This window comes from Chelonia mydas, chromosome 16 (genome assembly GCF_015237465.2).
Source record: "Chelonia mydas isolate rCheMyd1 chromosome 16, rCheMyd1.pri.v2, whole genome shotgun sequence".
NCBI lineage: Eukaryota > Metazoa > Chordata > Testudines > Cheloniidae > Chelonia > Chelonia mydas.
Genome location: NC_057857.1, coordinates 8,957,927 through 8,971,036, shown reverse-complemented (window position 1 = coordinate 8,971,036; position 13,110 = coordinate 8,957,927). Strand labels below are relative to the sequence as shown.

Below are 13,110 nucleotides of genomic sequence, written 5' to 3'. Positions count from 1 at the left end.
TTCATGAGAGGATCCCAAAGCCCTTTACAAAGAGGGATTAATATTATCTTCATTTCGCTGGTGAGGAGACTGAGCATAGGACCAAGTTTCGTGGAGATTTATATTGTATGCAACCACACCATGGCCAAGGGGATCCTGCGGGATATAAATGAGAGCAGAGATTAAGTGGTAAGGCCAAGGTCACAGAGCAAATCAGTGGCAAATCCAGGAATAGCATCCAAAATAGCAAAATAGCAAATCCAGGAATAGCATCCCAGTCCCTGTCTCTAGCCACTAAACCACAGTGTTAATTATTAAAGAAAGATGCTATTTCAACTAGACAATTTGTGGCGTATGTATTTTTGCAGTGATAGCTGCACGACAATAGAGTTCTTTCACCTCAGAAATACTCAGATACCGTAATAATGGTGAGGAATACATGGACAGATGGGTAGATTAGATAGAGGCTTTGGCATAAAAAATGCAGAGATATTTCAGAACTCTTAGTGCTGCAATATTCCGCCAACCAAGAAAGAGATCAAGAGATGCAAATTTCATCCCAAGAAGTCTGCATAATGCTGAATGCAAAGGAGGATTGCTTGAATCACTCCATTCAGACAACAGCCTGCTATTGAACAAGGAGAACAAATGCCTGAGAGACAGGCTGCTGCACACTTACACAAGAAGCAAGAGTCTTTCAAAAAAAGAAGACGGGAAAAATAGATAAGGATGTGATATGCAAGATATACTGCTGTATTTCTGTCTCCTGTACATTCTGTAACCTGAACGCTACTGCTACAGCAGAGAGAATAGCGCTGTGAGGATACCTTGCACCTACAGCAACCCTGGCAGAAAGAGCTCTTCTTCCATCCATTTTGGGCACAATAAAATGAACCAACGCTTTACATGTCCAAAGTATCGTGTGTATACTAACACTGCTGTGAGGATAGGTCTGTATTATTATCCCCATTTTACAGATAAGGAAACAGACAGATGAAGTGGATGGCCCAGTGTCAGAGGTATAGCCAGGATTAAAACGCAGGACATCCCTCTACCTATCACTGGGCTCATTCCTCCACATCACTTTGTCAGGGGAGAAAAAATTACTTTTCTCCTAAAGAGCAGTTTTTACATTTTCATTCACAAACATCCTTTTCTCTACCCCAAGCCCCTCTAAATTATTAGTAGAGAAAAATCTCTGTTCTTTTCCCAAATTCATCCGCAAGGAGTCTCCATCTCCTTGTGCTCCAACCAGGTTCTTTATCTCTCTTCCTTAAAACACACTTCGCAACCCTGCCCTTTCACGATGACATCTCCAGGAAACCTTGTGCTGCTTGGCGCTTACTCTGTCACGCAGTGTCTGATAAATGCCTGAACCGTGGTGTTTCTGCATGAACTAAGCTGGAAGTTCTTTAGGGCAGAGACAGCATGTTCTGAGCACAGTAATGGCACTCAAACAACATTACAGCTGAATGGCAAATTGTGTTGATTGGCTTTTGAAGAATGTTGTGCACACAATTTACCTGTGATCACTCTGTCATGGTATACAGAAGAGCCATTAACATACGGGAGTGGGAAGAGAAATAAGCTACTGCCAGAGGGTAGTGAAGTATTGCTAAAAATTACAGAAGAGCACAAACTTCTCTAAAGGTTGGGGATCCAGGATTTCATCGCAGTCCGTTACAGAAACAAGGGTGTATTTGTATAGTTTGTATGTGGGGTTTTGCTTTAGCCCCATCTCTTGTGCTCTTTTCAGTCAAATTTCTTGTTCACTGACCAACGCTCACCCACAAATCAGCATATTTTGCCAGCGGCTTTCAAAAGACTCACCCCACAGAAACGGCACTGAAAATGCTGCTTGCCAAACAAATGAGTGACTGTCCCCCTCTAAACCATTCATTACTTGCTTTTAATTCTGGGCCAAAAAGGCACACCACAGCAGGTCACCTTTGTGCTGCCTGGATTCTGCCTGGACTGGGAGCTGGTGTGGTTCCTAGGGCAAGTGAAAGCCATCCCAGGGGCTTTTCTAACTTATGATAGCCTCCCCATGCTTGCCTATGCCCTGCTCAACAGTCTCCAGTGATTGTAGAGCTGAGTGCTACATCCGCTGACCACTTCCACACCCCATCCGATGGAGGGTGAATGAGGGGGAAGTGTAGGGCCACGTATGCCAGCCCTACACTATTGGAATTCTCCCCAGAGTTGTTGTGACCCCTTTGAAGTCCCTGTACACCAACAGAATAGTTTAGAGCGGCTGGGACAGAGGCCAGAATCTAGCCTTCAGTGTTTCAAAAGGAGTCACTCCAAAATGGAGCTCCAATGGATTGATGAGCTAGGAGTCCTGCAACCTCCACTCAACTGGACTATGTATGTGACCAAGAATTACTCACATGACTGAGGGTTGCAGGATCAGCAGGACTTGACAGCAGGACTATATTTACCCAAAAGGTTTTAGTAGAAGATGATCCCAAATCAGAACTCCAGATTGATCCCCTTCAAACTCTGGGGATGTTTAGATATGAACCCAGACATAACCAAAAATGGCCTAGGCCCATCTTGAGAAGGGAACCAAGCCAGAACCACAAACAATCCTAAATCGGAGAAAGTTTACATCTAGCCCCAAAAGTTGAAGCTTAGTTCTGGAGATCTCTGAAACCTTCAGGTAAATGGGATTGCAGATAAGCCCAGTCCCTGTGGTGGTGATTGTAGTGTAAATATATTGATTGAGAAGGTAGACAGAAATGCATGATGTACATTGATGTTGAGGGACAGAATAAACCTTTGGTTAAGCATGAATTTCAGTGACCAAAAGCTGGCTGAACAGAGTTCTACATAGGCTACTACAATCTCAACAAATATCTTTTTTTTCTTTTTTGGGACCTTGAATGGTTATTGGGTTGACACATCTTTAAAAATGAATTGATGCTAGAAGCAGCTAGCTTCTCTCCTCCTTCCACATCCCGCATAAATACACTGGTAGACATACTGTCAAAGAGACATCCATAAGCAGATGCACAGTAGGAAACATCCAGTAACCTTGCTGGTTCCAACCCCCAGCCTCGGGACGAGTCTATGGCTGCCTTTCATTAAGTACCTTCTGGACTTCCTCCTGGGGTTTGTGTTTGTAAACAGAAGAGGCAATATTATTACTGGACTTGGGACATTAGAGAGGGAAAACAGTTTGTGGCCAGAAGACTTGAGAGCCGAGTTTACATGTGTTTGTTGTCAGCGACACAACGGGCTTATTGTGTGAACTGTATATGGTGTGATTTTACAAGGCTAGGGGGAATACCATAGGTACATGAAGAAAATACTTCAGAAAGAAAAGCAACCCCATGCTGTACAAACGCTTCCCACTGCATCACCAGAACGAACACACACCCTGATTAAATCATCCTCAGCAAACAGAGTCTCAGGAAGACCCCGGGGGGGGGGAAGGGGGGGGGAGGCAGACTTTGGCACATTGTTTCCCCATTGACAATTATACCTCTAGGCTCAAAACTCTGCTACACAGGTGTAAATCTAGAGCAACTCTATTGATCTCCACTTCAATGGAGTTCTTCCAGATTTACTTTGATGTACTCAACAGCAGAATCTGGCTCACCCTGGTTATCCTTTCCTCTGCCAAACACACATTTCAAAATCCTGTGCATAATGTACTCAGTGAACATTCAGCTTTGATTCCCAGTTTTCCATCTCTTCCCTAATGTTGCCATTCAAGAGCTAAGTCGTGTGAAGTCTCCAATTTTTGTTTTGTTTACATTGAAAATGATAATTAAACTACTGATGGTGAAGGGTGCTGTTTTGACAACCCCAGAGACAGAGTCCTTCTGTTTATCCACAGAACACATGAATTCTACAGTAAACAGTAATAATGCAACTTTCCCCTGCGTCCACCTGGGCACCTCAGTTCTAACTGGTCTGGTCTCATGGCTCATTCAATCCTTAGCTTCCCTGTTGACACTGCCTACAAAAATGCAGTTGTTCATGGGGTTGTGGACGTTTGATGTAACAGTAAATCATGGAACGACCATCAGAAGGAAACACCTTTCTGTATCTATTAACCAGACCCCTATTCAAATCGATGACAGGCAGTGAAATGCGCTAACCCACTGACAATCCCCTGAGCCATCTCTGGCTGGATTTCCAAACTGCTCACCACCCAACACGTCCCACTGTGAATAATGGGAGCTGCTGGGTGCTGAAAATCTGGCCCATAATCTGAGCTGATTTGTTTAGAATAAGGCTCATGAAATGGTAGATGGCAAACACTTATAGCCGTTTTTTTCTAAAAAGCTTATCAGCAAACAGACGTACTCACTGATACACAGAATAAACCAATGGTTTCCCCAAAGTATTAAACTATCCTATTTTAACTAGAGATGGGTCTGATCTGAGAAGCTTGGATTGTATCTGCACTTCTCCCAAGTTCAGGGGCTGCTCCATGTTAGAAATAACAGCAATTAATTTGGATCTAAGCATCCACGACTTTCATGGTCTTTGGATCTGAGATTTTAATTTAAAACAAACAATCTCTGTTTTTATGTTACCCATTCACCAAACAGTGAATATGATCTGCACTTCCCCCTTCCCTTTTCTCAGTTGTTGCCACCATACTAAACTAAGTGATGTTAGAAAGAACGATTTTGCACCAGTCTCCACTGGAACTGCACTGCTTACCAACAAGTATAGTAAGACCTAGTAAGATCTGAGCAGGTGCAGGGAAAAGTCCTACAGGAATTTAGAGACCTAGCCTTGACTTTAAATGAACAGAACCCAGATTATGGAGTAACATATGCTACCACTAGAGAGAGCTAAAGCTGCAGACCAGGAGACAAGACTGCTGGGTTCTATTCCTGGACCTGTCATTGACACCCGGTGACAGCACCTCTCTACCTCAGTTTCCCTGCCTGTAAAATGAGGACAATACCAACTTCACAATTGTGGAGTATATCATTGTTTGAAGAGTACTTTGACATCCCTGAATGATCAGGACAATGTATAGAAGTGCAGTTATTGTTATTATAAAAAAATAACTCTAGAATAATCAGGGTCAGCGAAAAATCCCCTGCATTCAAAAATAAACAAAACTGACAGTAATCAAACATATTGGCACATCTCCCTGAGTAATAATTTCCCTCAACCCTTGCTCCCTTAAATATTAAAAAAAACCCAAAACCTGAGTTATTTGAATCCTTTCCTGACTCTGACTGCTTGAGCACCAAGAGAGGAGGCAAAACAGGGAGAAATGGAGCCAGCAGCTGATGCACTTGTGTCTGGAACAGGCCTGCTCTTCTCCCAGTTCCACAGAAAACCCCTGGGAATCAGATGGAGCTGGAGGGGATGAGCAACAGGGAGGGAAATGTGTATGAGAACGTGATCTAATGCATATATATATATATAGAGAGAGAGAGAATAAATCACTGCAGTAGAACGGAAGGGCAAGAGATAAAAGAGACCTAAATCTCACTCAAGAGAAGCAGGTGAGGAAAGCCTACCAGCCCTCAGGAGTTAATTGGCCCAGGACATATTGGGTTTCTACTCTAACACAGTAATCTTTTTTGCTTTTGTGAGCTGGTACCATATCATTGTGAGCTGGTACCTAATATCGCCTCTGACTCTCCCTCAAACCACATCCCATGCTTCTCAGTTTCACTTCACCCCCATTGTTGGAAGGGTGCAGGCAATTCAAGTGACTGCTTGCTCCACATTCATATAGCAGTAGGGTGGATTGTAAACTGGGTAAGATCAATAATTCCAGGAAGACACACACATGCACTTGCCCCCACCCACCATGTAGATTTCAAACAAGGAGTGGCAAAAACTCTTAAGCACCAACCAAAGAGTTGTCCCTCGAGGCATATGGTGCACTACCATCATGTGGTGAAAGATGAACAGAACTTTGAAGAGCTCAAGGTTATTCAACAGATGTTTTTTACTTAGAGAGACCAGGTAGGTGAGATAATATCTTTTATTGGACCACAACTTCTGTTGGTGACAGAGACAAGCTTTCCAGCTTACGCAGAGCTTCAATAAAAGATTTTACCTCCCCCACTTTGTCTCTGTAATATCCAGGGACCAACACGGCTAAAACAACACCACGTACATGGTATCTGCTGGTCAGGCAAAAGGCAAAGAGACTGAAACTCTGCCTATCAGGAAGGAAGGAAATAAGGGAGAATCAAGGACCCCAGACAGTCAGGGAAGAACCCAGAATATGATGGTCATATGAGAGGGCAGAGGGATTCATCAGGAAAGTTACACACTTACATCATCCAGCAGACCTGAAAATTGGACCGTGTATTTTGAATAAATACTTATTTTAACCATGAAAAAATAGCTTGGAAGAGACAGAGGCCATAATGGGATTTGGATTACAACAAAAACCACTTCTTCCTCTCGCCAATTATTCTGATGTTGAGGGCTTTGTGATTTTCTCCTTCTAGTCCAGCTCCTATATGCAAGATAGGGCAGGAAACCAATGGATGTTAACTCTCCTGCAGAGATGCAGAAGGGGAACAAGACACAAAAGGTTCTCTTTACAATCCTTGTGCCTGATCTAAAGCCCACTGATATCAATCTTCCTGTCTTTCCTTTGACTTCAGGTCCCTCATGACAGATCCTCAGCTGGTGTAAACAGAAGTCAATGGAGCTATACTAATTTGCACCATTTAAGCATCTGGCCGATCATATTTATACACTTTGACAATCTTGACGATAGAATTTGTGTCTATAGGGTCAGGGTCAGTCAACCTTATTGAGATGGAGCAGTAGTTTACTCGGCGAGAAGTTCTATTACGATCAACCTGAATAAGCGTGGCAGAATCAGTGATTCTGGGAACTGTCTCAAGCTTCTCTCTCGTTTTCTTTTCATCCTGTGGGCTAACCCTCATTTTTTTCCCCCCACTGCTTTTACACTCTTCACAGATTTTCCTCCCAATGGGCCATTGTAATAATGCCTTCTTTTATGTATGACTTTGTGGAGCTTAAAATGTATATCAAACACATGCATTAAATGAAACCCACGGAGTTTACAGGATCCTTCACTTGTGTCAAACAATTTAGAAGAATAAACAAGCTTTCTTTCCTTTATGACTGGAGTTTAAATGCTCTATTGATCCGAGAAAAATCAAAAAGGCTTTGGGAATTGTGTGTGTGTGTGTGTGTGTGTGTAAGAGAAAAAGAGAAGAACAGAAGGGGGTTAGAGGTGAGCAGGAATTAATAGAATAGCCAGGGATTTTTTCCCCACATACAGAAAGCTGTGATAAAAATAAAGAAATTCACATCTCGTTTACACCAATGTAAGGGAATTACTACAGATTTACACTGGCATCAGTTCAGAATCAGGCTGTGACATTTATTTTTAGATGTTACACTTATAAAAAAACAAACACTGGAGCAGTCTTCATTCATTGTCCCAAACAAAGCAGTAACAAACCTGTAGTGTGCAGGGCCATGGCTGTAAAATACTGCAGTATTTTTTTTAATATGTAGAATAGAAGGGTTGTTATTTCCAGGCTAGTATTTAGTAGAAAAGATGGAAATGAAAGACATACAATGCTACATGGAGCATTGCTTCAGGACTATTTGGGATATAATGAGCGATTTCAGGAAGAAAAGACATTATTCATATTATTGATTTGTATTACAGTGGTGTCTAGAGGCCGTACCAAAGAACAGAACTTATTGTGCCAGGCTTTGGACAAATACATGACAAAGACTGCCACAAAGAGCTTACAATCTCTATAGACAAGACAGACAAAGGGCAGGAGAAAGAAAATAATATCCCCATTTCACAGATAGAGACTAAGTGACTCCCTTATACCCGAAACTCTCCCAGGGTCCTTCTGCCTATATGGGCCTGCCAGTCCTTGTCCCTGCAGCTCACTTTCTGCAGATCTCCCTCTCTCAGGGTATGCCTACACAGCTTTTGCTTGAATCCAGTTAGAGTGGGTAACAGCAATGATGACAGCACAGCTTGGGCTTCAGAGCAGGAGTAACAGCCTAGCGTGGCCCCATGAAGCCACGGGACCTCCTTGTCAACCTCCTCCTAGCCCTGGCCAAAATGGCTATCTACAAAACCAGGGAGAGGAGGTTGGCCTACGGAGTCTCCTGTGACTGTGGGGCCTATTTCCGCTCCTCTGGCTGCTCACGCATCCGGGAGGAGTTCCTCTGGGCGGCGTCCGCTGGCTCCCTTGACACCTTCGAGGAGCAGTGGGCGCTGTCTGGGGTTCTCTGCTCGGTGTCCCCGTCCATTTCCCTTCATTTAGCCCCATGACCTCACTCCTGTCCCTGTTTTATCTTTAGTTGCCCCGCATACTCACTTGGAATCCCGGACCTGTGGATACTCCCCTTAGGCTGGGGGGAGGTCCTTTAGTAGTGGGCGGGCTTCCGCTTCCTGGATCCCAATAGCATAGACCCTGGGCATGTATTTGGCTCACTAGCCTGCTCGAAATCCGGCGTTGTGCTCTCTTCACTGCTCTTGTTACCCGTGCTAGCTGGATTCAAGCTAGCTCAGGTAAGCTAGCCTAAGCACAGCATTTGCTGTGTCAATGTACTCTGAGCCACAGGCTTGCCTTACGGAGTGTAGTCCTGTCACAAGCTCTGGGTACAAATCCTATAGGGGACTTGAGGGAACCAGCTCACCCTGTGACAAACCTCAGCATTTGGGATCCTTAATTTACCACCCTTTACATATGCACAGCCCTCCCTCCCCTCCACTCACGCACCACCATGACCACCGTTCCTCCTTTATTTACAATTACTCTATTTATTAGCAAAGCCAGAATTGTAGACCCTTTCCTAAACTGCTCTCCTGAATATGGTGGTCTGACCGCTTGAGTAGCCAGCAGAACCTAAACGTCAGGACCTTTAAATACTCTCTGGGTTCTAGAACGGAAAGCCTTCTCAAGCTTTGGCAAATTTTCCTCCCTTCCCCAGTTCTACCTTGCCTCCACTGGGGGAGGTGAGAGACGGGTAGAGGGGAAAAAGTATTTTAAACCCCCCATGGCTTTCCCCCCAAACAAGTATGAGGTTTTGCAACTCCCCACCCCAATGTTTCTGTCTTCTCCCATCCCCCGTCCCTATTTCTGCTCTCAAAATGAAATAAATCACAAAAGCACCGAAGTGTTTCTAAAATGACAAGCCATCAGTGGCTATTTTGAAATAAGTAAGTGATCCTAATCTCAGTGGCCAGATATCCATGGCACAAAACTGCCACCAAAATTGGCACTACTGATTTGAACCTTGAGCAGAATGGCCAAAAATACAGTGCACTATGGAGTCAGGCCGATTTATCCTCTCACCCCACAGGTGGTTGATTCAGGTCAGGGTTTAGCAGCATTGGCAGAGGATCTTAGTGGAAGACTGTGTTACCACTGCTTGCCAGGCTGCACCTATTATGCAGATAAACAGAAAAAAACACTGTATATTGTTGCCCTACCCAGCCCTTTCTGTTTTGTTCCTTATACCATGCCCATCACCTTGGTATCAGAGCCCCTTCCAGCAATGCAGTAAGTGATGGGACTAACACGTGTCACACATAGTTCTTTCTTTCTATGGTAATAAAAAACCCCAGAGATTTGATTTTTAAAAAAAAACCCAATTACAAATCCATGCAAGTGAAAGACTGCAGGCTGTTGAAGAACAAAAGATGCGGCGTTATCTGTCCGTTTTGGTACTACATTACCTACCTATCTGCTTTGTATGGGGGGCTATCAAGTGTAGCATCTGTGCAGAAGCAGTCACTCAGCTGAAAGTGCACCTGCTATAAAATCAGCTGGCTGGAAAAGCACCACCATTTCACCCCACTCATGGAGTCCAATGAAAGTGGATCAATCTGAGAGCAGATTCAAAATTACAGGAGGAAATTCCATGGATATGAAACTGCTTGTCGACCTGCTCTGATGCCGCTGTTTGAACACTGGAGAGCTACTGTGTATCCCTTGTGTACCTTCACATTAACCCATTTGTTGAAACCCTGCTGGAGGCATTTCTCAAATGGCTTACGGCGCACGGAGGCTGTGACTTTAAAAGAGCTCCACTGTGTGCTGATTTTGGCATTTCTTTCCCCTTGGATTCTGCTGCAGTTGTGTGTTCACCAAAGAGGGAAGCTGGGAAAACACAGGCACTCCCTTACATATGAAGCGCTATTAACTTGGGATCATGCTCTCTGTTGGCAGCCAGAGGGATAGAGACAGACAGAGAGAGAGAGAGTGTGTGTGTGAGTGAAGGGGAAAAAAAGAAAACAAAACACAAATAACTTTTACTCTTCGGAGCAGGCACGCCTTTTTACTCCAGCTCCCACGTCTGATCATTCACACAATCCTCTCAGCTCCTACCTCTTAAAGAGTCAACGTCACACTGCTAACAAAACACAGGTCATCCAACTCTTGAGCTTTCTACCAACAACACACACAGGCAGGAACAAGCCAGGAGGAGCCCATTTCTTAGCAATTCTCAGGGTGGAAATGTATTTCCATTGTAGAACTGGACTATCTTTGAGTCCAACAGAAGCAGGGTCAGCTGCGCATTGCAGTCTATGTATTGTGTTGATTTTAGGTAATCCAACTGGATTAACGGTCACCCCGGTTTAACCTGGTTAAATTAACTCCTTCGTTTATGCACGAGAGATATATCCCGTTGTCGAAAGGGTTGCATTAGAGATTATTGCAGCCTTTGAAAGCAATCATAAAGCATTGTTTGAGCATGTGTGTGTGAATGTGTTTGTGATGCAGGTTGGGTGTGTGGGGGGTGTCTCTGCAACCGCTGTGCGACCTGACTGTGCGGTGTTTGTGAGGTCACCTGTGCTGCATGTGTGTATGCTGTATGGGCTGGCGTAGCGAAGGGATATTCCATGCTCTGAGTCTATCTCTGGGCAATCGAGGCTGGGGTTTTGCACCGCACATATTCGTGGGTCAAACTGCAATTTTCTCCACGGCTTTGCTTCGCAAAACGCCAGAACTGATATCCATGAATCCAAGCGGGGCAGAAATAACATCGCTGCAAAGCAGTCTGAAAATCGGCAGACTCTGATACCAAGGGCCACCTACCATCAGAGACGGGGGTGAGGGGAGGTGGCTCAAAGTGATGACTAACCAGTATAGTAGCTCTATAAAATTAGGCATTCATAAAAATAAATTGAATATAGCAGCAAAGGGTGACACAAGGAAATTTGGCTTCTGAGCAGCACGGAAGCTCCCTTTAGCCTGAAATACAGCAGTTCCTTATCTCTCAGGGCTCACTTGGAGAAGCTGATGGCAACCTGGCTTCTACCTGAGATCTAGAATGAATGAATTCAGTGCACATCCAGTCTCCCCTATGGGCACGTTATTGACTGTGGCCTGCAAATGGAGCAATGAATATTTTAAGATCCGGGGCTGAACCAGTGGGGTGCGGAGGGAACGGGGGGCTGGCGGGGGGTAGAGAGAAAAGAGAAGGTTTGGTGAGGGAGGGCAGAGGAAGTGATAGGAAGGATACTAAAGAAAATGAGAGGTTTCGTTCACTGAGGTAATATTCTGCCCTTATTTACATCCTGTGCAACCCCACTGACTCCCTCTCCTCCCCACAACGTATCAGTGGTAAAGACAACGATAGACTGAAGGGGCCAAGACTGCCACTTATACCAGCAGTGAATTTGGCCCCATCTCTGCTCCCGTTTTAGTGTCTAGACAGACTACTGACTTCCGTGGGGTCACACCAATGTGACTCGTAGGGCAGAATCAGAGTCCTAAATCTGTCACATCCAAAACGAGTGAAAATGAGAAAGCCAAGTTTCTGGGCACCTGGAACCCTTGATTTCCTCATTCAGGGAAGAGTCTAATCTCTCCCTAAGCTTGTTGCAGGTCTGGGAGACTGTTAGTGTGTGGAGGATACTCCAAGCGAGTTCCTCCTTGGATCTATTCCAGGTGTTTACACACACAGCCAAACCTGGCTCCTCTTCAAGGGGGGGCGGGGGGGGTGGAGTTTAAAAAAAAAAAGAGTCAGCATTCTCTGGAGTAAAGCTACAAGCTTTATGGTTCTAAACTGGGGCATTTCTTTTCTAGTGGAAGGTCATTTCCGTGCATAAAATGGGTCAGGTGTTTTATACAAGCAAGAACTTAACCTCCCCTATCCAATTAAAATATTTTACTTTACTACGAACAATCTTTGTGCGTGTGTGTATCTAGCTCCCTCATCATGTGGATTACACATTCTTGTGAAACAGTGCTTCCGGGGTTTGATTAAATAAATGTATGTATTTGCTTTGCATTTTCATTGACAATATCAGTGTAAACCTAGACTCTGTCTTTCTCCACTTGAAAGGGAAGCAATTTCAGACCTACTGTTGTAAATCAAGATTAGGAATAAGGGAGGAGGGGGAATAATAAATAATGGGGAATGGTGATAATCTAATCTTTTCCTTGCCTGAGATCACTCATCTCTCCTTCCTAGTTGGACTCCAGCTTTTTTCCTTACCATAGGCAGAAGGAAATACAATCTATGCTCAACGTCTCATACTCTGACAAACGCACCGCATTCACCTCCTTAAAAGTGAACACAACAGCTGGGCACAGGGGAAAATTAAAGCAATTTGCTGCCGAGTCTGCTTTGTTTTTGTTTTTTTCCTGAGAAGGAAGAGACTTTCTTGAGTGACAACAATCCCATAGGTCAAGTATAGTGCAGTCAAGAGAAAGGAAATAAAAGAATGGAATGTGGCAGGGGAGCAGGAGGAAAGCAGCCCTAAAGGCTGATCAGTGACTATATCAAGAAGAAGAAAAGCATCCGCTGGTCTCTTGTAGGAAATGACTCTAGTTAAAGGGGAAGGGAAAACCCTCACTGTCTCTTTAAGGCATCCTACGACATGGAAAAATTGTACTTTCAGGGAATCTCCTTGCCAAAAGAACTATAAAATATGTCCTCCTCTCTGCCCCCCCCCCCCCCATCCCGTGTCTCCTCCCCTGTTTGGTTTTGTTTTGTTTAAAGGGCATTTCCATTTTCTACAGCTTCCTTCAGAGCAAAGATGAATGTTTCAGCGATTATGAGGGTTTGTAAACCTTTTACTTTGTCAAAAGTATCCAATTTTATGGCAGTTTCACTGCGCTTTAGCACTAAAGCAGAGGGAGGGAGGGGGAAAGAAAAAGAACACAAATC

The 13,110-nt window shown here is 44.2% G+C and overlaps 1 protein-coding gene across 1 annotated transcript in view; it reads right to left on the bottom strand.

Moving 5' to 3' along the window:
* PAPPA (pappalysin 1) overlaps nucleotides 1-13,110 on the bottom strand; it is a 228,261-nt gene that overhangs the window by 202,484 nt on the left and 12,667 nt on the right. The gene's annotated exons all lie outside the window — the stretch shown is intronic.